General features: G+C 42.0%; 1 protein-coding gene and 1 long non-coding RNA gene across 9 annotated transcripts in view; one reads left to right on the top strand and one right to left on the bottom strand.

Moving 5' to 3' along the window:
* Nucleotides 1-26,176, top strand: part of Ppp1r12b (protein phosphatase 1 regulatory subunit 12B) — a 188,583-nt gene that overhangs the window by 115,911 nt on the left and 46,496 nt on the right. The window lies entirely within an intron of this gene.
* LOC116099647 overlaps nucleotides 24,980-26,176 on the bottom strand; it is a 2,356-nt gene continuing 1,159 nt past the window's right edge. The window contains exon 2 of the long non-coding RNA XR_004122333.1: nucleotides 24,980-25,645. This is a non-coding gene — a long non-coding RNA (uncharacterized LOC116099647). The remainder of the gene's footprint in view (nucleotides 25,646-26,176) is intronic.

Here is a 26,176-nt window from a genome sequence, read left to right as displayed (position 1 = left end):
GGGGCAGGCTAGAGTATCTGCTCTGGACAGAGCAGCCACAGGCACAGTGCTTGGATCCTTTCCATCCGTTCCTGCCTTCATCTTTGACCTGTCTTTTGCTTGACATGAAGTTTACTTGTTTTCCCCTCTGCTCTTGTGGGGCAGTCTGTTTCCCAGGCCAATCCTGTTGTATAATTGACTTTATCACTAGAGGGCACAAGTAGCCAGCAGAAAAGATGTTAGTGAGCCAGCAGAGTGATGCCCTAAAAAGAAGCAGAACCAGAGACAGATTGCTTTTGTTGTACAGGAGTTGTTGAAGAAGCCTGTTCAGTACAGTAAAGACATTTGCCTTGTAACTTTTGTATCCTGAGTCACAAGATAATTCAGAGGTAACTTGGTTCAAGGTCCTAGTCTCATAGTTAAGACAACTAAGGCCTAAGAATGCTAGTTACTTGGAGACATGAATCTCTAGGCGATCCTGTGGCTTGCATCAGGGAACCTTTTTTGAGACAGTCATAACACAGACTTGAAAACATGGCTTACGTTTGTTCACTTGGATTTTCTACCTACCAGGTTCCGTGTTTGAACTGACTTGCTAGTAGATTTTGACCTCCTTGAGTAAAGGATCTTACAGAACTTCGATCTTACAGAGCTCATACAGTGAGTATGAGTCCCTTCACATAGGTCAGTGTCTATTTCTGTCAGGAAATAAGAATTAAATTCTTTTGTTAGGAAAGTCTACCCCACCTATAATTCCCTAAAGACTTTTTAGGAGAATCAGATGATACTCAAACTGAACAAATTCATTGAAACTTTGCCCTCTGCGTGGGCACTGGAGCTAGCTTAATCCTGAACAGAACTAGTAGATTGAACCAAGAGCCATCCTTTAAAATGCATCCTTAATTTGTGGATTTGAGGTATCGACCTGTTCTGTTAGCCTGCTAGTAGAGAGATCTGTTGACAGGGTACTCTAAAAGAGGTAAGCAATTTAATATAAGTTCTTTCCAACAAAGTAAATAAGAGTACAAACTTTGCTAGCAAGGCTAAGTTCTGAAAGTTAACAAGAAATCAAAGCCCCAGAAATGTCTCTACTGCTGACCTCTAAGTTCACTTGGTCCTTTGTGTTGCTTCCCTTTGATTGGGATCTTCCTGTTCTTTCTCTAATGCTCGTATGCACCATTTGTGGTCAGGCATTTTTCCAGATTATAAGGATACCATGAGAAAAAGCCCTGTTCTTGTAGAATTTACTTTCCAATAAGAGAGACCTGCGATGAATACATACTTAAATAGGTGCTAAGTGCTATGAAGAAAACTGTTGTGTGGACAGGAGCTCCACAGTATAAATACGGCAGTTAGGGCAGACTGTGTGGACAAAACAGAGTCTGAGTGTAAGGGATGCGATGATGTGGGAAGCTAGATTGGACATAGGCGGGTAGGGAGAAAGCAGAAAGAACAGAAGCCACGAAGACCCTGGAGCAGGTGTGCCCTGCATGTTTGAGGACAGGCTGAAAACGCAAGTGTGGCCTCAGCAGAATGAACAAAGGGGCAGACAGAATGGACGATGTCACTGTGACAGCTTCAGGCTTGATTTGCAGATGTGAGTCTCTGTTGTAGGTTTTTTTTCACACCCAAGTGATGTGTATACGTATGTTTTATGGATTCTGCTGCCATATTGAAGAATATACTCTGAGGGGATCCATCAGCTAGGAGGTTGGTTCCATAATACAGGAAAAGTGAAGGAAGGAGCTTTAGGACCAAGCTGATAGCAGACAGAGTCTGAGGAGTTACATTCAGGATGCATTTTGAAATTGGAAACACCTAGATTTACTGTCGGTTTGCATAGAGTATGAAGGAAGTCGACACCAGAGCTACGTCATTTCTAAGGGTAGAGCCTCATAGCTGTGATGGAGAACGAAAAGCAAGAACAAGTGTGGCAGAAGAGCAGGCCTCTCCTGTGGAGTTTAGACATATTGAGCTCACTGGGTTCAACTGACATAGTTTTACATGGAAATGTTAAGAGAGCATGTGAATGTACATCCAGAGTTCAAAGTTAGAGGTCCATGCAGGATTTCTAAACTTGGATGTCAGTAAACATACAGATCATCTTTAAAACCATGGGATTGGATGCAGTTACCAAGAAAATAACTCCAGAGAATGACCAAAGGCAAAACCCTGGAGCACTCCCAAATTCAAAGCAAGAAGACTGACAACTACTATGGAAGAACAGTTTTGTCTCTGGACTTTAAGCATATGAGTGATTTCACTCTTTTCCAAATTAAAAAACAAAGTACAATAAGTTGGTTTGGATTTGTTCTTTGTCATGTTTTTTACCTGTATGGTGATATTAACCATAAAATCTATTTGTCCTTTTTTATCTAAGCGGTATGAGAGAGCTGAATATTCCAGAGACTCTTCTGATACCCTTTGAAATAAAGACCACTGGCTCTCTGCAGACCTTGTCCAGAGCATTGAGGCTGTTCTTGAGGATCCACAGGGGGTTACAGATTAAGCCATGAACATTCTTGAGTTGACTCACTTCTTAGTTCCCTTTGCTCTGTCTTTATTTCTTGGCTTTATTATATTTTTATTAAGTAGCTCTTTCATTTTAGTTATGAAGCTTTTTTTGAGAAACATTTATTTCTAGATGCTACTGAATTTTTTTTTAAGATTTCTTTATTATATGTAAGTATACTGTAGCTGTCTTCAGATAACCCAGAAGGGGGCATCGAATCCCATTACAGATGGTTGTAAGCCACCATGTGGTTGCTGGGACCTTTGGAAGAGCAGTCAGTGCTCCTAACCACTGAGCCATCTTTCCAGCCCCCGATGCTACTGAATTCTAAAGTTTGATTTAGTTTGTGGTGGCTCAAATGACTATCATAGCTGAGTTTAGAACTGAATAGCTTTACAGCCGTTGAGTTAACAATCTATCTCATTTTGAAGATAACAGGACCTGTGCAATGATGCAGTGAGCAAAAACACTTGTCACACGAGAGCCTGATGACCCAAGGTCAGTCCCCAGAATCCCTGGTAAAAGAAGAGAACCACTCTCAAAAGTTGTCCCAGACCTGCACCGTGGCATATAAAAGCCCACGACTCCTCTCTGTCACACACAGACACTGACTGCATGGTTAAAAACAAATCAAAGTCACACAGAGGCCCAGAGATGAACTGACCCATTGATGGTGCCATTCCATTCCCAGCTCACACTGTCCCACTGCCTGCTGTTGTGTGTCTATGTCTGTTATTTACCATGCATCTCAGACTGCTGTGACACGGAGGTGGGGGGGGGCGAGGACAGAGAAGCGAGCCCAGACCCAGGAACTAAATTCCCTGTGTTTAAATCCCAGCTTAACCGCCCAACTATTTTGGATAAGACATTTCTTGTTGATTCAGTGTACTCATTTATAAACTAAAGATAATTATAGTACACACCGCTTGGCTTATATAATAAAAGTGAAGCTCCTACATGTAAGTTACTAATGGTGATTCCTAAATTTCTAACTGACTTTTGGGACTTCCATCAACCTTTAAAATCATGTATTTTAGTTATCTACTAATTTTCCCTTAGAGAAAAAAATCGTGAGACATAGCCTAGTTAGACTCCTCTATAACTCTAACAGGATACCTTTTGTTGTTATTAGTTTAACTCTAGAGCCCAGGCTGGCTCGTCCACCCTCCTTCCTGAACACTGGGATTACAGACATGCCTCCAGACATGGATTTCTGAGATATTTCGAAGAAGGTTTTAGGAATTGCTGAGTTAAAGGGGAAAATGTATGGAAAAGAACAGGACTGAATGTTTCAAAAATTAACTCAGAATCCCAAGAGCTTGGAGCAAATCCTACCCTAAGATTTCTCTGTGGGTCAAGCCAGCTTGAAGTGCTGAACTCAAATGACTGTCCTGTCTTACTTCTCTTCTGCACACTTTGCAGCAATTCTGTTTAGATAGGTCTTTACTAGTTCTCTCCTCCCGCCTCTCGGGATGGACAAGTTTGCACTATTTCTCCATGCTTTCACAATGGCTCCTGGCTCTTTGCTGGGTCTTTTCTCTCAAGCAGTATTTTTCATCTTAGCCTCCTGAAGCACCCCTGTCTGTTCACTCTCTACCATTGGGCAGTGTCCTGGCCTTTCTCCTTTTAGGTAAAATCCTGGGTCTGTTTTGCTTTTTCTTCTCTATTGGGGCCTGATTGCCTAATATGGTAAGGTATTTCCCAGGCAAGACTGTACTGTTGCTTTGGAACAACAGCTTGCCTGAGTTTAAAGACACGGTAGGTAAGCTATCAGATAGACCTAGTTATTTGTGTAGTAAAGTAATATTTTTATAGGACACCATATAACAACCACAACCTTTTTTTTTTCTTGGTATGCTTTTCTCTTGCTTTTAACAGAGTTAAAAGGATAATAAAATACAGATTTTCTCCACTCAACTTCTTTATCTTTTGACAGATAAGGGAAAGAATAAATACATAAAAGCACCCAGAATGAGAGAGTTTTGATATGTCTGAGAAATTTGATAACATGATAATGTTCATAAGACTTTTTTTTAAAAAGTAGGGATAGATTTAATAAGCAGTAATTGTTAAGAGCAGTCCTCTGGGAGCCGTCCCTGGGGCATTGGCAGGCATCCTGTTTGTAGGATAGTGAGCTCTCCTGAGTCTCTGCAGTTTGCAGCATGGCAGCTGAGAGCAGAGGACGGAGATGGTACGTGGCAGTCAGCCATCTCTGTCTTGGACATCACTTGCCTTCCGTTGTGCCCTGAAGAATCTTCCCAATGGCCGCTGCCACCCTGCCCAGGACCGATCGTTGCACTCACTGTACATTGCGCCTGTTTTGCAACTGTAGTTTCTTAAAATACTGCAGACGCTATGCTTTTCTATATATGGATTGTGCCTTGCCCTGGCTCAGGCTGCAGAAACCATCTCAAGGACAAAGTTCCTCTTGGCATCTTCCTTTTATGAGCTCCATTAATTTCAGGCCATGCTGTTGCCAAGGGACTCTCAGTAATCAAAGCTCACACGCACTCCTTGAAAACCCTGCAGGTTTGGACCTGGTGTCATGTTACATCAGTGAACTATCCTCTAATCAGAAACCTTTTTAAAGATTGAGTAAACTGGCCTTCAAGGTAATCTGTCTGGGCTTTCCTAAAATGTCTTATCTAAAGATTTACCAACTATTAGCAAAAGTTAATCAAACCTCCTAACTTTTTCTTTTTTTAGTCTGTCTTCTTGCTGCCTCCAGTTGCCTGCAAGGCATTAGTTCATGTTAGAACCTGTAACCTTACGTGGCTTTGTTGGGGGAATACTCATGAGCTTGAAATACAGAGTAGAGATTTTTTTTTTAATGGTAATACATTTTTTAAAAATGGTAATGCATTTCATTAGAGAAAATTTATGAAGTATGGAAAAGCATAAAGCTAGTTCTCAAAAGCAGCAGGAGGACTTCGTGAGGCAGTTGTAAAGTGCAGTGTTTTCAGAGGACATGGTGTTTGGGGACCATGTGTGCAGTTACTGGGAGAAGGCAGGGGTACTGTCCTGTGATGCTCCATATGAGATAAACTTCCCTAGGAAGTCTTAGAAGAGTCTGAAATTAAAGTCACTTTATGGATAAATTCAGTTGGTAGGGGGCAAATCTAAAAATTCAGGTACCACACAAATGAGAGAGAAACCATAACTCTATGTGCTCACCCCTGATGGTAGTGCCACTGAGAGGCCTTTACAAGAAGTTCTATGTCTGTGTTTCACCTCTTCCTTCATAGGAATGATGATGTACCCAAACCTCTGCCTACTTCATCATGTCTTATAGTATTATTGATCCAAGAATTAGGTATATGTGTGTATATGTGTATGTATATGATATCTGTGTGTGTGTGTGTTTTTAAAATTTATGTGGCATGACAGGGGGCATGGGGCTGGCTAAATTTCTGCTATCAAAATAATGTGTGCATGTGTGTGTATATTTCATTATATAGTACTTTTGTTTATTTTAAGATTTTAATTAAGTTTTATAGCTTCATTTCAGAACAGTAAAGGTGAGGGTATTAAAATATTTGTCATAAGAAAAATTGTGGCCATATTATTTAGATAACATTATTAACATGCTGATGAACTGGGCTGGAGCACTGGGTAATGGCACCTGCTGCCAAACCTTGGACCAGTTGAATTTGATACCTTGAACCCACGTGCCTGAAGAGGTTTGACTCTCTTACAGGTTATCCTCTGACTTCCACACACACACAATTAATAAGTAAAGAAATAAAAACAATTTAAAACACATTTTGATGAAATTCTTCTTTGTATTTTCCCAAAGTGTTTCTATTTTTCAGTACATATTCAAAACCAACTTGAGAGAAGGATAATTTTCTACTTGAACATTTCTGAAACCCCATCATTACCACGATGACAGTTTCACATGGTTGTCTTCAAAGTACTTTGGTTCAAGTCTTTTATCAAAGTGGTCGGTCCTCTGATGGCTTTGATCATAGAGCCTCCAGGGATAATTGTTCCCCTTTGAGTTGGAGTGTAGGTTTGCCCTGGTTACAGAAGTACTCATTTCTTCTGGTGATAACATGCTGGGGGGCCTTAACCATGGCCTTGGCTTAACTAATGTTATGTTCTAGCCCCGTGGTTGAGGTAGAAAGCTTAGTGTGGGGTTGAAGCCCCTTTTCAGCAAATGGAGTGTTTAGAGGTCTGCCCCAGCAGGGATCTTAAGCTTGTGGCACTAACAGATGTTACTTGTAGAGTGCTATTTTATTTTAGGTAGGACCTGAAAGGTTGGATGGTCACAATGTAAAGATGAGTGGTTAAAAGTTACCAGTTGTGACTTTTCTCCTACCATCTTGTTGTCAGTTAAGCATATTTAAGAGTTAGATAACAGCCATCAAGTGACAGGAGTCTCTTAAGCAAACCAGAGTTTCCTATCTAAACATGATCCTTTAAACTGCATAAATATTACACACAAGTGCCAAGTGCCCTAAAAGAGTGGGCTTTTAAAGACGTTTGGTGGTGTTTATGTTTTAGAAGTTTTTAAATGTTTTGTTATAAACTTGACCTCTTATGTCTTAACGCAGTGTCCATGGGGTTGGCTACAGGGCAGAAAGGGGGTGCATTTTAAAGCCACTTCAGTTTTACCAAGCACCACAGCCCATACCATAGTCCAGCTACTTGGAGGCTGAGGTGGGAAAGTTGCTATGTCAGCGACTAACATACTTATTATGGTGTGGACTCACAACTCTTACTGTGCTTCTGAAGAATGTTTAAGATAATATAAACAATTTAAGAGAAAAGTAATGTGTTTGATATTGTATCACCAAATAAAACTTTGTATTCTAAGATAGCACTTTCCCTAGGAATTCCAGGACTTTGGAAAGAGGAATGCCAAGTTGGTGAGACTTGGATGTGTGCTCTGACTGACAGTCTCTCCTGGGCCCACGTGTCAGGTGTGGCTGCTTGCTGGCCGTTCTGAAGAGTTAGCACTGCCTTTCTGAAGCCCAGCGATCAGCACACTTTTTATAAAGGGTCTAGTGTTTTCTACTTTCTTACCATGTGGCAACTGCTCAGTTCTTCTGTCACTCTTCTGTGGAAAAGCAGTTATAGGAAACATGTAAGTCATTGAAAGTGGCTATGTCCCAATCAAATTGTATGTGTAAAAGCAAGCTGGTGTCCTGGATTTGCCACATTTTGATGGTCTCTGCCACTAAGTTACTGGTTCAAATAGTGTTTGCTGATGTCAGTATGGCTCCTGGTCTGAGTTTTCTGTCATCTGAAACCTGTCTGAAGTATTCTCTTGTTTTTTACTCTGAGCAGTTTGCAGAGAAAGAGAAGTCACACTTTTGCTGGGATACATGTTGTTTGCCTTTATATGGAAAAACATTAAAGAGAGGCTTCTGGATAAGAAAATGAAGAGAAAAGGGAGTTGTTTTCGTTTAATTTAAAATACAGTTTCTTAGGGTCAGAGCTGCAGCTCAGTTGGTACAGTTCTTTCCCCCCCACCCCCCCGAGACAGGGTTTCTCTGTGTAGCCCTGGCTGTCCTGAAACTCACTCTGTAGACCAGGCTGGCCTCGAATTCAGAAATCCGCCTGCCTCTGCCTCCCAAGTGCTGGGATTAAAGGAGTGTGCCACCACCGCCCAGGTACAGTTCTTGCCCAATATGCATGAACCCATGGGTTTAATTCCAGCACTGAATAACCTCTTGTGGATGCTCAACACTCAGGAAATGTAAGCAGGAGGATAAGAAGCAAAGAGTCATCTTCAGATATAAAGTGAGGTAGAAGCCAGCCTGAGCTATATGAGACCCTGCGATGATGATGGTGATGATGATGATGGTGGTGGTGGTGGTGGTGGTGGTGGTGATGATGATGATGATGATAGCATAGTTTATTTATTATGCTTCTGTTAGTTGCCTTTTAAGGAGAAAGTCTAAAATGTGCCTGTGTTTGCTTTTCTCATTTAGTTCTATGCCTCCTTAACCTCACAAAGCTCAATCTTTGAGGCTGGTTAGTAAAGATTAAAGTCTAGGGGTGGATATGTAATCACTTGACATTCAAGAAATTCTGCTTATATGTACTGTAACTGTGAGTAACGTTGCCTCTTATACAGAAGAGTCCTGGGAAGGATCTTTCATAGAAAACCTTATTATTTATTGCTGTCATCAACTTGGTAGTTATAGTTTGACTCTTTTACTCAAGAGTGGATTGTGGGTCGGTGTGTATATTTTGTCAACTTTTAGCCTACTAAAATGTAGGAGAAAAAACTTTGGGGGTTTATAAAGAGGACATGAAACATCTGTTAAGCTTTGACCTTGATTACTTGAGGTGATCGTTAATAGAAGTAAATATTTGGAAAAAGAACCCAGAATCATTATGTTTCAGCAACATTAAGGATTCTGAAAGGCCAGGGGAAGCCTATCGGAAGGACTATAGGGTGCTCTGGTGGTTTGAATAGGTATGGCCCCCATAGACATGTGTGTCTGAATGCCTCGCCATACAGAGCAGCATATTAGGAATGTGGTCTTGTGGATTAGGTGTGGCTTTGTTGGAGGAAGAGTGTCACTAGGAGGTGGGCTTTGAGCTCAAGCCAGGCCTAATGGCTCACAGTCTTTTCCTGCTCTTTTCTGATCAAGATGTAGAATTCTTGGCTCCTTCTCCAGCACTGTCTGCCTGAATTCTCACCATGCTTCTTGCCATGGTGGTAATGGACTAAACCTCTGAAATGTAAGCCAGCCCCAATTAAATGTTTTCCCTTATTAGAGTTGCCTTGGTCATGGTGTCTTTTCACAGCAAGAAAACCCTAAGACAGGTACTAAGTGGACCAGTGGCACAGTACTCTTTAAGGGGTAGACAGATGAAAGATATAAAAGAGAAAAGGTCAGAGAAAGGAAGATGCTATGGGGGTGGGGGAATAGTGTCCCACCAAGCACAAGAGTAAAACTTCAAGGATTATATTTGACATAAACTTAATTTGAGATAGTTCAAGCCATCCTGGCCTGGCTTCAATCTTGGAAGCTGGAACTTTGTGAACTGAGCTCTATATACACACATACACACACACACACACACACACACACACACACACACACACACACACACACACCCCAAAAGAGAAAGACCTTTTATATCCTAATGCCCTGTGTCTAGGTGGCCTTGTTTGGGTCAAGTCCTTCTCAGAGCTGGTTTCTGCAGCCAGAGATTAGATGAGACTGAGTGAAAGAGGCAGTAAAGTGTGGTGGTTAGACTTGAACTTGGATGGAATATGTGGCTTACTGAAGTTGGCTACATCCATGCCTTACATGATGAGTAAGGCCCTTAGCACTGAAGGAAAACAGAACAGATAAGCAAAAACCCAGGCAGGGCATCCTCAGGCGGTACTTAACCTTGGCTACTATAATGGCAGTACTGAGAGTGGTAGTGACGAAGCTGGTCAGCACAATAAAGAAATAGCAGCAATCCCAACTGCTACATAAAGACGTTGGATAAAGAGATGGACAGCTATCTAGAGTAGATTCCCCGCAGGAGACAGATTCTGATACTGAGAGGAAAAGAAATAAAGTTGTAGACAGCCTACAGCCACCAGCAATCCTGTGGGATCCAGTCCAGAAGTTGAAGGCCTGCAAGGCATCCATAGAGTTGTTGGTTGGGAGACGTTGCTGGTGTGAGAGCATTGGAGTGGAGCGAAGTGTGAGAGTGCCATAGAATGCTGTGTGCGATTGTGACTCATCTGCAGGCAAGGACTCTGATGGGTCTTCTGGTGTTCATAGCCTGGTGTTAGCAGACATTGGCTTTGTGGGCAGACCTCCAAGAAATTGCTGTTTAAAACAATCCCAGGGCTAGGGAACTTGCTCAGTGCATAAAGTGCCTGCATCAGGACTTGAGTTCAAATCCCCAGAACCCACATAAAGTTGACTGTGGTAGCATACATCAGTAATCCCAGCATGCCTCTGATGCTGGACGCTGAAAGCTCTGGCTCCAGTTAGCCTGGCACATGCAGCAGCGAGTAACAAAGAAGCCCTATCTCAAACAAGGTGGAAGGTGAGGGCTGACACCCAAAGTTGTCCTTCACATGGGCACCCTGGCTTTTGAGCTCCCTCAAGTGTACGCACACATGCATGTGCGCATGCACACCCCTACCCCCACCCTTACTGAGGCTGGAAGAGTTTGAGCAGATCTGATGACTGTATCACTTGGCTCATTGTGCTAACTGACTGGTTCCATGCTGTACTTCCAATTTGCCTCCCATTACCAGTCCTCAGCCACGTTTCTGCTTTCTTTTCTTGTTGAGAACAGATGACAGATCCACATTCTTCCTCAGCCTCTAAGGATATCCTGAAGGGATGAACAGTACGCAGACTTGGACCTCAGAGGAGCATTTTCCACATTAGGCTAACAGTGGTGAAGGCTCATTTGCTGGATTAGTGAGTGAGGTGACATGGTGAGGCTTAGTCAAGTTCTCGTTGTCATTAATACTCCTTAGCCAGGTCCTTCCTAGCAGTTCTGTTCCTCTAGAGAACCCTGACAACTACGGCTTTGTAAAGAAAAGCATGTGGAGCCTTCCTACAGGAGCCTTATCCTCACAGATCCTCCCTGCGCCACTTAAGTCACCACTCTAGAAGTGTTTCACAGACACGTTGTGTAGCAGACAACTAATGGAGTCAGGCAGGGAAGTTTGAACTCTCTCCTATGAGTAAGAGCCCACGTCACAACGGAACTTGCTTTCTGAACCAGCCACCCTGCTGTTTTTAGCTCCTTAAAGATCTTTTATTGTTGTTGTTCTAAAATTTTCATTATTTTCTTCCTGAAAATATTATGAGGCAGTTTGGGGCTTTGACCTTCTCTGCAGCCTGCAGCTGAGCTTCAAGGAGCACATTTGATTTATATGGTGGTGGTCACTAGAAAATCATTTCTGGGTACTAGGTGTGGTTGCACACATGTTAATCCCAGCACTCAGGTACCAGAGGCAGGCTGATCTCTGTGATCAAGACCAACCTGGCCTACATAGCAAGTTCCAGGACAGCTAGGACTACATAGAGAGACCCTGACCCAGAAAAATGAATAAAAAAGGAAGTCATTTCAGAATTACTAATGAACATATGAGAAAGTACGTAACCTGGCTTTTTAAAAAAAAGAAAAAAGAAAAAATTAGAATTATGAGGAAGTAGGATCTTTTAAAATTAGATACAGGGCTGGCGAGATGGCTCAGCAGGTAAGAACACTGACTGCTCTTCCAAAGGTCCTGAGTTCGGATCCCAGCAACCACATGGTGGCTCACAACCACACGTAATGAGATCTGATGCCCTCTTCTGATGTGTCTGAAGACAGCTACAGTGAATTACGCTGGAGTGAGCGGGGGCAGAGGTCCTCCAGCAGCCACACACATGATGGCTCACGGCCATCTGTACAGCTACAGTGTACTCATACACATAAAAAATAAAAAAAATAAAAAAATAATTTATATTAAAAAAAGGAAGGGGGGGCTGGAAAGATGGCTCAGCGGTTAAGAGCACTGACTGCTCTTCTAGAGGTCCTGAGTTCAATTACCAGCAACCACATGGTGGCTCACAACCACCCATAATGAAATCTGACACCTTCTTCTGGTGGTGCGCCTGAAGTCAGCTACAGTGTACTTATGTATAATAATAAATAAATCTTTAAAATAATAATAATAATAATAATAAAATTAGATACAGCAGACAAGACTGGAGAGTTAAGGTGTGGACATAGGGAACTTGGCCTTCTCAGCTTCTCCTTTTAGGAATGCAAACTAATTTCTTTAATGAAGTAAATTACCAAACTATCAGAAGCCTGAAATTGATCCAGAATTTCTATTCATGGATATGCATTTTAGGAAATAGTCACACAGGTATAGCTATAGAAAATGTTTTATGCATAGAACATTCTACCACAAGGTCACAAAACGTTCTACTTACTATGGGAAAGAGTCTTAGGCCTCGTTGAATAAAACAGAGTTGGGCCATTTAGCTGTTGAGGATGGAAATCCCCTAAGTGTCCAGCATCCCGGCCGTAGTTAGGAAAGCCGTGACTCATTGCTGCATACATGCCGTGACTCAGAGCTTGTCTTATCACTGGCCAGCTAGACTTTCTCCGTGGAGTAACTCAATATAAAAATAGCTGTTAAAACTGAGTTACAGATTATGGTACATACCTTTAATCCTATCTCTCAGGAGGCAAAGGCAAGGAAGGAAGCTCAAGGCTAGCCTGGTCTACATAGCAAATTCCAGAGTCACCTTGTGTGACTCATGGAATTGTCTCAAAAACAAACTAAAAACCAAAAACTGAGTTACAGACATAAGCAGGTAAAAATGTGTGATAAATAAAATATTACTGAGTGAACTAGATCCAGTCAGATATAATGACTGTGTCTATATATCCCAGGCCGGCCTTGCACTTCTTATCTTCCTACCTCAGCCTCCTGAGCTCTGGAATTAACAGGCATGTGCCATCATCACACTTGCTATGACTGACTGATTACATGGCCTGCCTTCTCTGAATGTCCCTCAATCTCTTGTTACTGTTGTCATTTGTCTTCATAAATACTTTGGTCCTCAGAAACCACCTAAGTTTAGATGCCCAGGACAATGGCGACCACTCCTCAGCAACTGCCTTATGACTTGAATGAGAATTGTTTGATTTTTGCTTGTATATGTGTTCATGTGTGAGGGTGCACAGGCATGTGCAACCACATGTGTTCAGTGCTTAAAGAACAACCTTGAGTGTCATTCCTTCGGTGTTTCTCACCTTTCATTTGAGACAATTGGCCTGAAACTTGAGCAGTAAGCTAGGCTAGCTGGTCTATGAGCAGGCTGCCTGTACTGCCGCCTGCCCATCTTACCATCTCTGAGATTACAGGCAGGCACCCAGGACCGGCTTATGTGGGTCTGGGGATCCAGACTCCAGTCCTCATGCTGTGCAAGGTGAATGCTTTCCTGATTAAGCCATTTCCTGAGCCCTCAATTGAGAACTTATCAACTGGATGCGTTCATCTGTTTCTTCTAACCAGCTGCTTACTTCAGTGGGGTGGAAATATTGAAAAGTGTTGTCATGTGTGCCCACATGGTAGCATGGAGGATGCAAATTGCTGTTTTACGTACAGCATTGTGGATGTGACAGAGGTCTTTATTGGGCTTTTTAAAAATGTATCTTTAAAGGTCTGTGAAGATTGCATGAGATGTGACTAGCTACATACCTCATGCACTATTTTTTAATTTCTAGTCCACTCTTTCTTCTATTCAGAACTCCCCTTTACCCTACTGTCCTTTGCTGTCTTTTCGATATCTCTGTTCACATAACTATATGTGCAGGGTCAGGTTTACTCTGCCCGGTAGCTTGATGCATGCTTCTCAGTTTGTCTCTCTGTACTCTGCTTGGGGTTTATTATATTTCTGTTGTCTTCCCAGATATCACTGACAGGCATTCTATTGAAAAGACATATTACCTTGGTTTTGTCTAGACTTATGTGTGGGAGTTTTGCTTTGGTCTGAGTTTGCTTCTTCTCTTTAACTTAGATTAAGGGATGCTCAGCAGTTAAGTGCACTGGCTGCTCTTATAGAGAACCCCGGTTTAGTTCCCAGCACCCATACTCACTTACTATCTGTAAGTCCAGTTGCAGAGCTCGTATGTCTTCTTCTGGCTTATAGGGATACTGGAATCATGTGGCGTACAGATAGACATGCAAGCAAAACACCCATGCACATAAAAATAAATAATTTTTTTAAAAAAGAAGACCCTAGATTATGCGTATACCTAGGTACAACTTTACCCAGCATCCTACGTTGTTCCTTTGCAAAATGGTGCCCAAACAAAGCCAGGTAAGTATCTGGTGATTCTGACTTCCATTTGACTTGAAGATTGGTTTCAGGAATATTTGGGGATTTTTTTCTGTGCCTGGAAAGTTATTCATTTAGCAGACTAGAGAATAGATGTGTGAGCCTGTTTATGAAGTCCCAGACGGTGAAGTTACAGAAGAGGCAGTTCAGAGGCTCTTTAAAAGCTCTTCTAGCCTAGCCCCTACTTTGCAGATGAGAACCTGGGGCCCTCCAAGGGGGTGTGGTTTAACCTAAGTTGTATAATGCTGTCATGGTAGAAAATAAACGAGTGCCAAGTGCTGTGAGTTCCCAGTGCAGCATTCTTTCCACTGTGCTGATGGCTGGCTTCCAGCTACAGGGCTGCAGATTGCAGACTGGTGCTTATGACAAGAGCCTGCTGCTGACTGTGATGGTCCTCCATGGCTGGAGAAAGCACCGTCTGCTCCGGTTTGGTCTGATCACATTTACTGGAGGCAGTGGCAGGGTGGGCACGTGAGGTTTACACTGCACTCTACCACCACCCCAAGTTTCTTACCTTTTTAACAATCAGTTTTCTACTACTTTTAATTTTTTTTAAATAAGTATGTGATCTATTCAAGGCAAATTTTATCAAACCTTCAAGGAGTAAGATTACTTAAAGAAACTATTTCAGAGACTAAAAGGAAGAAAACCAGAATTAACATCAGCTTGTCTTTATTCCTGCTTATTTAAAAGGAGACAAGAAACAAAAACTGAGTACTTTGTGACATCTGTTGTGCCTAAGTGATATGTTTCATGGGATGGAACCTAGGACTCTGTGGTCACCTTTCTGTATGCTTAACAACAGATCCCATTGCTCTTTGAGTTTGGTTCCATTTGCAGTGGTGGACTTTGGGTACCTCTTATGTCCGTATGTATGTATGTATGTATGTATGTGTGTATGTATGTATGTGTGTATGTGTATGTATGTGTGAATATGTGTATGTGTGTATGTGTGTTTATGTACACACACATACACAATACATACACGTCTGTGATGTGAAAAAGTTGTTTGCTCTTTAGTTTATTCGTTAGAATATGGTGCTAACTAAATGTACAGAGATTGACTTATGATCGTAACTCCAGGAATACAGTGTTACAGTCACCCCTAGTGACTTCCCAGACAATAACATGGCATGCTGCACCATGTAGGCTTCTTAGAACGGAGCCTGAATCACTCAGATTAGCTTCAGCCTGACCTTTGTACTCAGGGCAGTATGTGGCTGTGTGTGTGCGTTACAGTTCAGGCACCACGAAGCTCGCTTCCTTCCTGCATCGTATGCTGAGCAGCAGTCTCCAGGACTCTCATTAATTTGATTTCCACAGTGGTCCTGTTTACCACAAACATTGCCATGCCTCATGAATCTTTCAAGTGGTGTTTCTTAGAGAAATGCGTGTGTAGCTCTCACACGCTGCAAGGGTTTGTCTCAGCATGATTGTGTGTATATAGAATTACACTGGCTTTGCATTGTGGGAAAGACAGAGTTGACAGGACCATTAACTTGTGTACTCTTGGAATTGTTCCCCCCTTCCCCCAAGGCGAACTAAAAGAGTGTTGTTTCTGAATTATGATGTGGAGATGAAATGTAAGTTCTAAAGTACATACACGTACTTATTATGAACTACAGCAATCTGACAGAAAATACCACTGTGAAATATTTTTCTTTCTTATGATGACTGGGGTTTGTGGGGCTTTTATTTTATTTTTTGATTTTTGTTTGGGTGAGCTCCCTGTCTCTCAGGAATAGCAGGAAACGTGGTGGTGGTGGTGCTGCTGCTGCTAGTGGTGCTAGTCACGCTAGTCTCAGGCAGTCTGGCTGTGTGGCCCAGCTGTATATCCCAGGCTGCCTTCAGACAGTGTTCCTGCCTTGGCCTTCCAAGTATTAGGATTATGGGTATGTATCATGTGGCTGGCAGATAGAAACATCTGCCTCATCTCCAAAGGAACAGTCACGTTTTCAAAGCCCAAAGCAGACTTCTGTTTCCTGTGAGAAGAGCATAGAGAAGGGTACAGTGACGGTCGGTGGGAGTGGGACAGTCCACAGAAGAGATACTGGAGCAGTTCAGTGACTCGGAAAAAACAGTTTGAGAATAAGGGAGGTTGGAGAAATAGAGGTTAGACTACACTGAACAGCAGCATCTTTATCTATTTTTGCTTTTGTTTGGAGGTCAAGATGGATTATTCTGTTCACTTGGGTGTCTGTCTTTTCTTTTCTTTTCTCCTCCCTCCCTCCCTCCCCCCCCCATTTCTCCTTTTTCTTTTCTTTCTTTCTTGATGCTGGAAATTGAACCCAGGGCCTTGAGCGTGCTAGGTACACAGTCTACCACTTAGCTTTAACTGTTTCAGAGTATGTGACCATAGAAATAAAGCCTGGCATACAGACAATCAACAGAACATTTATGTGTTACCAGTGTCTGCAGAGCATAGAGAATGCGTGCCAGTTAACTGTACAGTGGGGGCAGGCGGGGAGCGCGCTAAAACATCACATTTGTTGATTATTGTTCCCGCTGCATGGAGTGTTTGGCCAAGGTTATAAGCTTTCAAGTCAGTTACTAAATGTGAAATTCAATGAGGCTAATGATAATTTTGGAACTTGTATATAATAGGATTTATCATTTCTTTTCCAATCATAGGCTGTGGTGCTTCTGTGACTGTAACTTACAGTCACAGGTTTCCCCTTCCACAAACTCACTGCTATCAAGTAGAGGAGCCTAAATTTTAGAAAATTTTAGTTGGCAGGATACTTTGCCTGACATAGAGATTATAAATATAACCTATTTGTCACAGATGTCTTTGTCCTATAAATAGATTTATTCATGTGATTTGCATATTTTTTGCACAGGGTGGGCCACAATCTAATATAGGGTCTTATACATGCTAAGCACTCTACCATTAAATAACACACCAAGTTCATTTTTAAAACTATTGCAAATTTTAATTAAGTATTGTGATGGTTTAAATGAGAATGGCCTCCATAGGCTCATATATTTGAATGCTTGGTCACCAGGGAGTGGAAATATGGCTTTGTTGGAGGAAATGTGTCATTGGGGGTGGGCTTTGAGGTTTCAGAAGGCCATGCTAGCCCCAATCTCTCCACTTCCCTCCCTCTCTCCCTACCTCCGTCTTTGCCTGTCAGTCGGAATGCAGCTCTCCGCTGCTGCTCCAGTGCCAAACATGCCTCCATGTTCTCCCCCATGGGGACAATGTACCAAACCTCTGAAAGTGTAAGCTAGACCCCAATTAAATGTTGCAGGCAGAGGCAGGTAGATCTCTGTGAGTTCAAGGTCAGCCTAGCCTACAGATCAAGTTCTAGGACAGCCAGGGCTACACAAAGAAACTCTATCTTGAAAAACAAAACAAAAATGTTTTCTTTCATAAGACTTGCTTTGATTATGGTGTCTCTCTGCAGCAATAGAACAATGACTAAGACAAGTATCTTTCTCTTTGACTTTTTATAATGCCTTGAGGTATTGTATATGTATGATAAGCTGGGTAGATTTAAAATGTATGGTCTTATAAATTTTGTGCTATACATACCCAAAACTGCCTCTCTGGCTATCTTGATCTTAACAAAAGTCTCATATAAATGGCACACTTTAAAAATATTTTCTTCATTTCTGTGTGTTTGTACCACACACATGCGTGAGCACTATAGGACACATGTAGAAGTTAAGGGACAGCTTTTGAGACCAGGCTCCTTCTTCCCACATGGAGGATCTGGGGATCTAACTCAGGTTGTTGGCTTGGCAGTAAGTGCCTTTCCTCAGCTGCCTCTGTGCCCAGTCATGTATTTTTAAGCTATATATATATATTTTAAAGATTTATTTATTATAAGTAAGTACACTGTAGCTGTGTTTAGACACACCAGAAGAGGGTGTCAGATCTCATTATGGAGGGTTGTGAGCCACCATGTGGTTGCTGGGATTTGAACTCAGGACCTCCAGAAGAACAGTCAGTGCTTTTACCCACTGAGCCATCTCACCAGTCCCCTGCTTATATTTTTAAACTCTTTAACTAATTTTATTTTTTAAACTCCACTTTAAAAAATAAACAAACACTTTGTTAGCCATGTGGTGGTAGTGCACACCTTTAATCCCAGCACTTGGAAGGCAGAGGCAGGGGGATCTCTTGAGTTCAAGACCGGTTTAGTCTATGGAGTGAATTCCAGGATAGCCAGAGCTACACAGAGAAACCCTGTTTCAAAAAACAAAAAAACAAAACGAAAAAAAAAAATAAAAAAAATTTAAAAAATCCCCAAACAAAACAACAAGAAAAAAACCAAGTCACTTTTGTTGCTTTTAGTTTCATTAAAAAGATTAAGTTCATCCTGAGCAATGTGGACGGTTTTTTTTTCTTATCAGTGCCATGAGCATTTTGGCAGGCTGTCCTTGTCAGGGTCTGTCTCCAGAGCAGAGGACAAGCAAGCTTCCCCGCTGACCTCCTTTACCAAAACGCTACCAGAATCCGAGTCTGACTTCCTAGTTCTTGGTGATAACCACTGAAGACATTTATACTAAACAGAATTTAGATTTAGAGTATAGCAGAGTAAAGTAGAACACAGCCTGGAGTGTGAGAGAGTGGACAATGACCAGAGCAGAGCAGAGCAGAGCACACTTAAGGGATGGAAGCAGACAGACAAGAGGGCCACTGCCCTGATGTCCAGTTTGGGCAGCTTTCATACCATTCATAAGCTGCTTTCACCCTGAGGGGCTTTGTCCTGTTCTCTTGGTTGACAGGCCCGTTTGGTTTGACTCCCGCAGAAAGAGAGGCCAATGGTATGTCTTTGCTTTTTATCAGAACACCTCTTGCTAGCCAGTAATTCTATAATGTTTATGTCCGTGGAGCCACGTTTAAATACCTATCTATTCAAGGTCACTATCAGCTAATTTGAGATTGGCTTGGGCTATATAAGACCCTGTCTCAAAAAAAAACATTTTTTTTTAAGTTGTTTTCTAGTAATCTCCAGGCAGGCAGTTCATGTCTTCCCCCAGGACCAGAGAAGACTCTCAAGTTGTGTTCTTCTGACCATAATTAGTAACTATAGAGTGCTTGAGTTGAAGTTGTTGCTTTACAGGCTGATTGTGAGGGCAAGGTCCAGTTCGCAGATCTTCCCAGCTGATAATGACTTACCATCACAGAGAGACACATGAAAGTGGAATTAAGCTTGGGTTGTTCACATGAGAAAGAAGTAGCTTTCTACAAATGCTTGCCTTCCTCAGCTGTTCCTAAGTGTAAATTTAGCCTCAAACCATGAAACTCAGGCCTGGGGGATACCTTAGTCCACAATCCTTGGTGGGCAAGCATAAGAAATTGAGTTTGGCTTTCTAGCCCCACGTTAAGAAGTAGCAGCACCAGGTGCAGTGGTATACTGTGTAATCCAAGAGCTGCTGAGTAGACAGAAACAGGAGGGTCTCTGGGGCTCACTGGCCAGCAGATCTGTGTGACACATGTACCCCTAATGGACCAATTCCAAGGCAAGTCACCAGAGTGATATTTCTTAAAAGGACTTTTCTTTATAATACCTTACCCTTAAATACATTCTTGAGATTTAAACTTTAACAATAATACTAGAATTATTTTTTAACTACATGACCGCAAAATTGGTCATGTTTTGCAGACCAATAAAAGTTATTTTGGGATTAAAGAGGTGGTTCAGTGGTTAAAGGGCTTGCCACAGGACCTGAAGAACATTAAGAGCAGTTTGTATTCCCAGAGCCCATGCTGGGTGGGCATGGTGGCCTGCCTGTAATTCTGGCACTTAGAAGATGAAGACAAAAGATCCCTAGAAAGCTGGTTGACCAACTGGCCATATTGTGTAGGTCTGGGTTGAGTTGAGAGACTTTGACTCCATGAACAAAGTAGAAAGTGATCAAGGGCCGGGCAGCGGTGGTGCACACCTTTAATCCCAGCACTTGGGAGGCAGAGGCAGGCAGATTTCTGAGTTCAAGGCCAGCCCTGGTCTACAGAGTTAGTTCCAAGACAGCCAAGGCTACACAGAGAAACCCTGTCTCGGAAAAAAAAAAAAAAGAGAGAGAGAGAGAGATCAAGAAAGAATCCATTATCAGCCTTGGGTCCACCATATCTACACACAACTATACTCCCCCCCCACACACACATACATGAACATGAGAGTCTGCCACATTCCCACACATTTATACCCACCCACATACACACACACACACACACACTTGTGAATATGAGGGTCCATCACATCCACACACACACCTATACACACCCACCTACACACATGTGAACACCAATATGTGTATACACATACATGAAGGTAAAGATTTATAAGGTCCATCTGGGCAATTTGTAGGTCCTATTTACTTTTTTTCTCTGTTGCTACCTTGTACTTTAAAATGACACTGCCTCCTCCCTCATAACAAACAGCCCAGCAGAATGTGCACAAGCTTTTTAGTGGTTGTGTTTCTGGTCCTGATTTTTTTAACTTTTATTGCCTTTTCAAAAAGAACCAATCAAAGATTCTTTTTTTGAACTGAAAGAATTGCCTGGCTTCTCTCTGCTCTACATTTCGATACATGTGTAACGAAGGCCAACCCCCCTCTGCCACCCTAACATGATTCATTTTAAAGGTTTGTGATCCAATCCCTAATGTGTTCTGCTCATTCGGCAGTCATTATTAACTGTGCTATTAGCAGTAATCTGTCCCACCTCTGCCAGAAAGCAGGATCCTCCTGGCACATAAACCAAAGCCAAGCATTAAATGGGAAAACAGACTGCTGGAGAGATGGCTCAGTGACTAAGAGCACTGGTTGCTCTTGCAGAAAGGACTGGAGTTCTGTTCCCAGCACTGACATGGTAGCCCACAACTATGTGTAACTCCAATTCCAAGGAATTCAACACTGTCTTCTGACCTCTGTGTGCCAGGCACATGTGTGGTACATGGACATACATGTAAGCAAATACTCATAAATAAATCTCTAAACCAGGAAAATAGAGAGGGAGAGCCTTTCCCTTCAGAGTGTTTCCTTCTCCCTCATCGCCCAGACACTAGCTGCAGCCTCTCTTATCCTAGCCATAGAATCCTGGGATGAATGCACAGGCCTGTGAGTGTAGCTCCTACAGACACTGATGGGCTTCCGACCTGGCTTGGTACTGTCACAAGTATTTTAAAAACAACTCACTCACACTTGGGAATGTCATTCAGTGTCTGAGTACTTGTAAAGCATGTACAGGGCCTTGGGTTCAAGCCCAACACTTAAACCAAACCGTACAACTACAAAAAACATTATTTGCACCACAAGTATGAAGTCAGAAATGAGTATATTCAAACATATAGAAGGTCCTGGAGAGATGACTCAGCAACTAAAGGACTATAAGACCCAAGTTCAATTCCTAGCCTTTGGAAAATCCAGCTGCAGAGCATCTGGCACTCTCTTCTGGCCTCTCTGGGAACCAGGTACACATAGCCCACACAGACACATCATTTTATTATATTATATATATGACTAGAGGATGGGTTTTTTTTAAGCAGTTAGGAGACTCTTTTTGTACTTATATAAATTTTAAGATTTCCTGTGAACATAGGAATCATATTATAAAGAGCTTTATACGTCCCTAATAGCACTTTGCACAAAATGGACACTTTAACAGTTGTTAGATGGACTAATGAAGGAAAAGTGTCTGTTGACAATGAAAAATAAAAATCTGCTCACTGACCCTTATATTCATAAACAGGCCCCAAAATGAATGTTCTTCATTTGACTCTTACCCAAAGAAAGAGCAAACTATTTAAACTATTATTCTTGACTGCTAATATTTGACTCCTCACCACCTCCTTAAATCTGAGTTCAAATGTACATATTATAGCAACTCAGTTTATTACAAACTAAGCTACTTAAAAGTTGATTTGCAGGAAGCAGCCAAGAAATTCTTGAAAGATGATGTAATGTCTAGTGAACTGTTGGGGCTCTCCCATTTGGGCCTCTCAGACCTTTGGAGTCTGGAAGCTGTGCTCACCTGTCCTAGGGGACTTTCCCGTAGTTTTGCTGTATCAAATAAATTTTGTCACTGTATCAAAAATAGAGGTCATACTTAAGTTTCAGGCTTAAAGATTCTTCAGAAGAGACTAGGCATCTCACTAAAGTCATCTATCACTTACTGCTGTAAGCACTGTAGCTCAGGCTCCAGGCCGACATTTCCACAAAGCATAGAGCTGTCCCAAGGGCACTACAGAATGATTCTTCTTTCCCTCCTCCTCTCTCCCTTCCCCCCCTCTCTTTCTCTCTCTGTCACTCTCTCTTCTGTGAGAAAACACACGTGCACGCGCGCGCACACACACACACACACACACACACACACACAGTGACCTCAGTTCTCATCTCCACCTTGTTTTAGGGCAGGAGCTAGCTGTTCTTGTTTTGCTACAGTGTACACATGGTATAGCTGGCACCGGAGCTTCTCTGTCTCCGCCAGGTCCTAGTCTACAGTGGTATTGCTAGGATTACATATGGCATCACCATATCTGGCTTTTAGGGTTGAGCTCAGGTCCTCATGCTTGTACAGCTAAGGCTTTTAACTGTTGAGCCACCTTCCTGCCCCTCTTTCTTTTCTTTTCTTTTTTTTTTTCATTCTAAGTACTTTTAAAACTCTTCCTTCCCTCTCCCTAATTTAAGCTTGAAAATTGGAGACAGAGGCAACTGCTGCTACTCCTCCCTCTTCATATGATAATGACACTGATTCTGAGGTGCCAGCTGGGGTGGGGATCCTTTGTGATAATTCCCAACATTCTTTCCTTGGGATGATGGTAAGTACAAGTTCCTCTGGATAAAACAATTTACCATCGAGGCTGAGCCAGAGGGCAGACACCTTTAATCCTAGCACTCCAGAGGAGGCAGATCTCTGAGTTTGAGGCCAGTCAGGGCTACAAGGTCAGACTCTGTCTCAAAAAACTTTTAGTGACATTCAAGGAATCTTCATGTCATATACCACAGAAGGATTTTCAGGATGCATTTGAACCCCATGTTTGTGTGGAGAACAGTCTGACACTGACCACCATATCATTTCTCTCACCTTATAATCATGTTTGTCAGATTCCACATTTGGGTTAATAAGTAGTGACTGTAGTGTTTTCAAACTTAACTGATGAAATATAATATTGGATCAGTTTCACTTCCAAACACATAGCCCTCGCCAGTTCAATAGCTCAGGAATCGGATGGCCATCCTTCCTTATGGCTGACTAAACACTGTTCAGAAATCGGATGGCCATCCTTCCTTATGGCTGACTAAAAACTGTTCAGCTCTTTGCTTCACCAAAAGACTTATGCTAATTTTTTGGTTCTATCAATGTCTTCACACCATCAGTCTCAAACCTTTTGCTATAACTGCAATTGAAATACACTGGACATTATGATCTAATACATATTGTGTGCATATATGACTGTATTCTACGCAACTGAAACAACAGTTTGAAGAAAGCATCATACTAGAATTTATTAGTCTGCTTCACTTTTTATTGATCTGGCTATGAGCCACTTAATTCATTTTTGACCTATTAATGAGTCTCAAATTATAGCCGTTGTACCCTCCCAAATAGTTGCTTTGACCGCCTCTGTTCTGTGAAATCCTGGAGTCCTCTAAAACGGGAAGCTGCTTCTCAAGAGCTCTATGTGTGTCCTCTTTACCACCCCAGGAAGATGGAAGAACTAGACTTTTTCCTTTTTTGTTTTGAAATAATTTTAAACCATATAACTATTTAAGAATAGGACAAAGAACCCTTTATGCCCTCACTCAGTGACCAAGTTCAAGTCTCACTAATTGTCTCAACAATGTCACTTCTAATAAAAGGACCCACACCTGAGCGATGAACCCACCAAGCTTTCCCTCTCCAGTCAGTCCTCCGTGACTCTTTGAGATTAGAGCCCAGTCATCTCCATCCCTTGACTTGGGTGTATACGGTGTTTCAGTGTAAGTCAGCAGGCTACCCTTTTGGCGCCATTGGTGTCATGTCTCAGGAATGACACGAGATGCTCTCTTTTCAAATGGTACTATTAGTTGTGCTCTTAGCTCTCACCTATAGATGAGGATGACATGTGCCCAGGTTCTCCATGGAAGAGCTCCTTTGTTCTTTAGTGACTAATAAGTACATTGTAAAGGAATACTTCGGGATCTTGTAAAATTAGCTCAGTCATCCACTTTAACCACTGGTTTTGGATGTATTACTGTTCCTTTCCTGGGCTGATTTTACAATGATGGTTACTTTAAAAAAAGAATAAGAATTCGTCCCAGCCCCGTAGTTCATCACTCTGCATTTATAGTAGTCATTTTACCGTAAGGAACAACATTCCTCATTTCTTGTTTATTGTTGTTCCCTACTTTATAGTAGTGTTTGTTCATGGATGCCTGTTTTATTTAATGGTTAATTCAGTGTTATCATTTTTGATGTTTATGTCTCCCTTTTCTAAACCATTTTTTGGTGGGTTTTTTTTTTTTTGTTATGTCCCCTTGAGAATCAGGCTCATTTCTTTCTCTTCCCCAGCTCTGGAACCAGCCACTTTCCCAGGAGCCCTGTTCCTTTCAGTAAAGAGTAGCATTCAGCAGCAGGATTCGGCTGCTGGTCTCTAAATGTTACTGGGGTACTGTTCTTCCCAGGCCCTCTGAGTAAGAAAAAGCAAGGGAATATATACATACACACATTTGCATTTAACTGTCTTTACTGAAAATTATGAACTGTATCACTACTTTCAATTCTGTTTAAAAACACAGAGAAGTCACTCTGGCCTTCATATTTATATCTTTTAAAAAACATTAATCTATTACCCTTCATCTTTAGTATATTGACTTTTTTGTTTAGCATCCTTGTGTAAATGCAGTCCCCTAACTATACTAGGCTGTGGCAGAGACACAGGCAAGTTGCCTGACTCTCTGAATCTTTACTTCAGAAGTGACACTACAGAGGCGTATGACTTGAAAACCAGGTTCTCTGTATTCCTGCAGCCAAGTACAAGTCCTTCCAGCTCCTTTTCACTGGATAGCAAAGGTGCTTTCAGTTTCAGAGGGGAATTAATGGTTTTTAAATCCTAAAGGAACAATACATGTTTTGGCAAAAATGAAATACATATACAAACCAAGTGAACAAAGAGAATTTAGATTCAACTTTCTGGAGAAATTCTCCCGGGCCCAGATCCAGTGTGTTCCTATGAGAGTCTTGGCTCCTCTAATCATCAGTAAGGCGCTGGCTTCCTTGGTGGCCTTGATTGGCAGGTGGTCTTGTCACGTTGGCTTGTGTTCAGCTGAGTTGGCAAGGGCTTATCCTCGGTGGTGCTCTGCGGGCTTCTTGCTGACTGTGCAATGATGGCCAAGTCTGCTGGAGAGACGAGGACATAGGATATATGAAAACTGTTTGCTGTAAAGGAATTTGTCACTGTTAGAACTTCCTTAAATAGACATATGATATAAATGAGAAGGGACAAAATGGCCATTTAAGAATAAAGGGGTTGGCTGGGTGGTGGTAGTGCACACCTCTAATCCCAGCACTCGAAAGGCAGAGGCAGGTGGATGTCTGAGTTCAAGCCTAACTTGATCTACCACAGAGAAACCCTGTCTTGGTGGGAAGAATAAAGGAGGTTTATGATCCCTTTCCAATTGCTAGTAAGTGGAGTTACTATATGAACTCTAGAGAAACAGGTCCAGAAACGAAGACTGCTTACAGTTGTCTTTACTGTCATGTCAAAGAATAGTGTAACCATGGTAATGTTCATTCAACATACTGACAGGGCTAAGTATGTAAGATATAGACTATAAAAATCATATTATTAAAATCATAGATCGCACCAGGCAGTGGTGGCACATGCCTTTAATCCCAGCACTTGGGAGGCAGAGGCAGGTGGATTTCTGA

The sequence above is a fragment of the Mastomys coucha genome, unplaced genomic scaffold (genome assembly GCF_008632895.1).
Source record: "Mastomys coucha isolate ucsf_1 unplaced genomic scaffold, UCSF_Mcou_1 pScaffold1, whole genome shotgun sequence".
NCBI lineage: Eukaryota > Metazoa > Chordata > Mammalia > Rodentia > Muridae > Mastomys > Mastomys coucha.
Note: the sequence above shows the minus strand (reverse complement) of the source record. Positions and strands in the feature narration are given on the sequence as shown.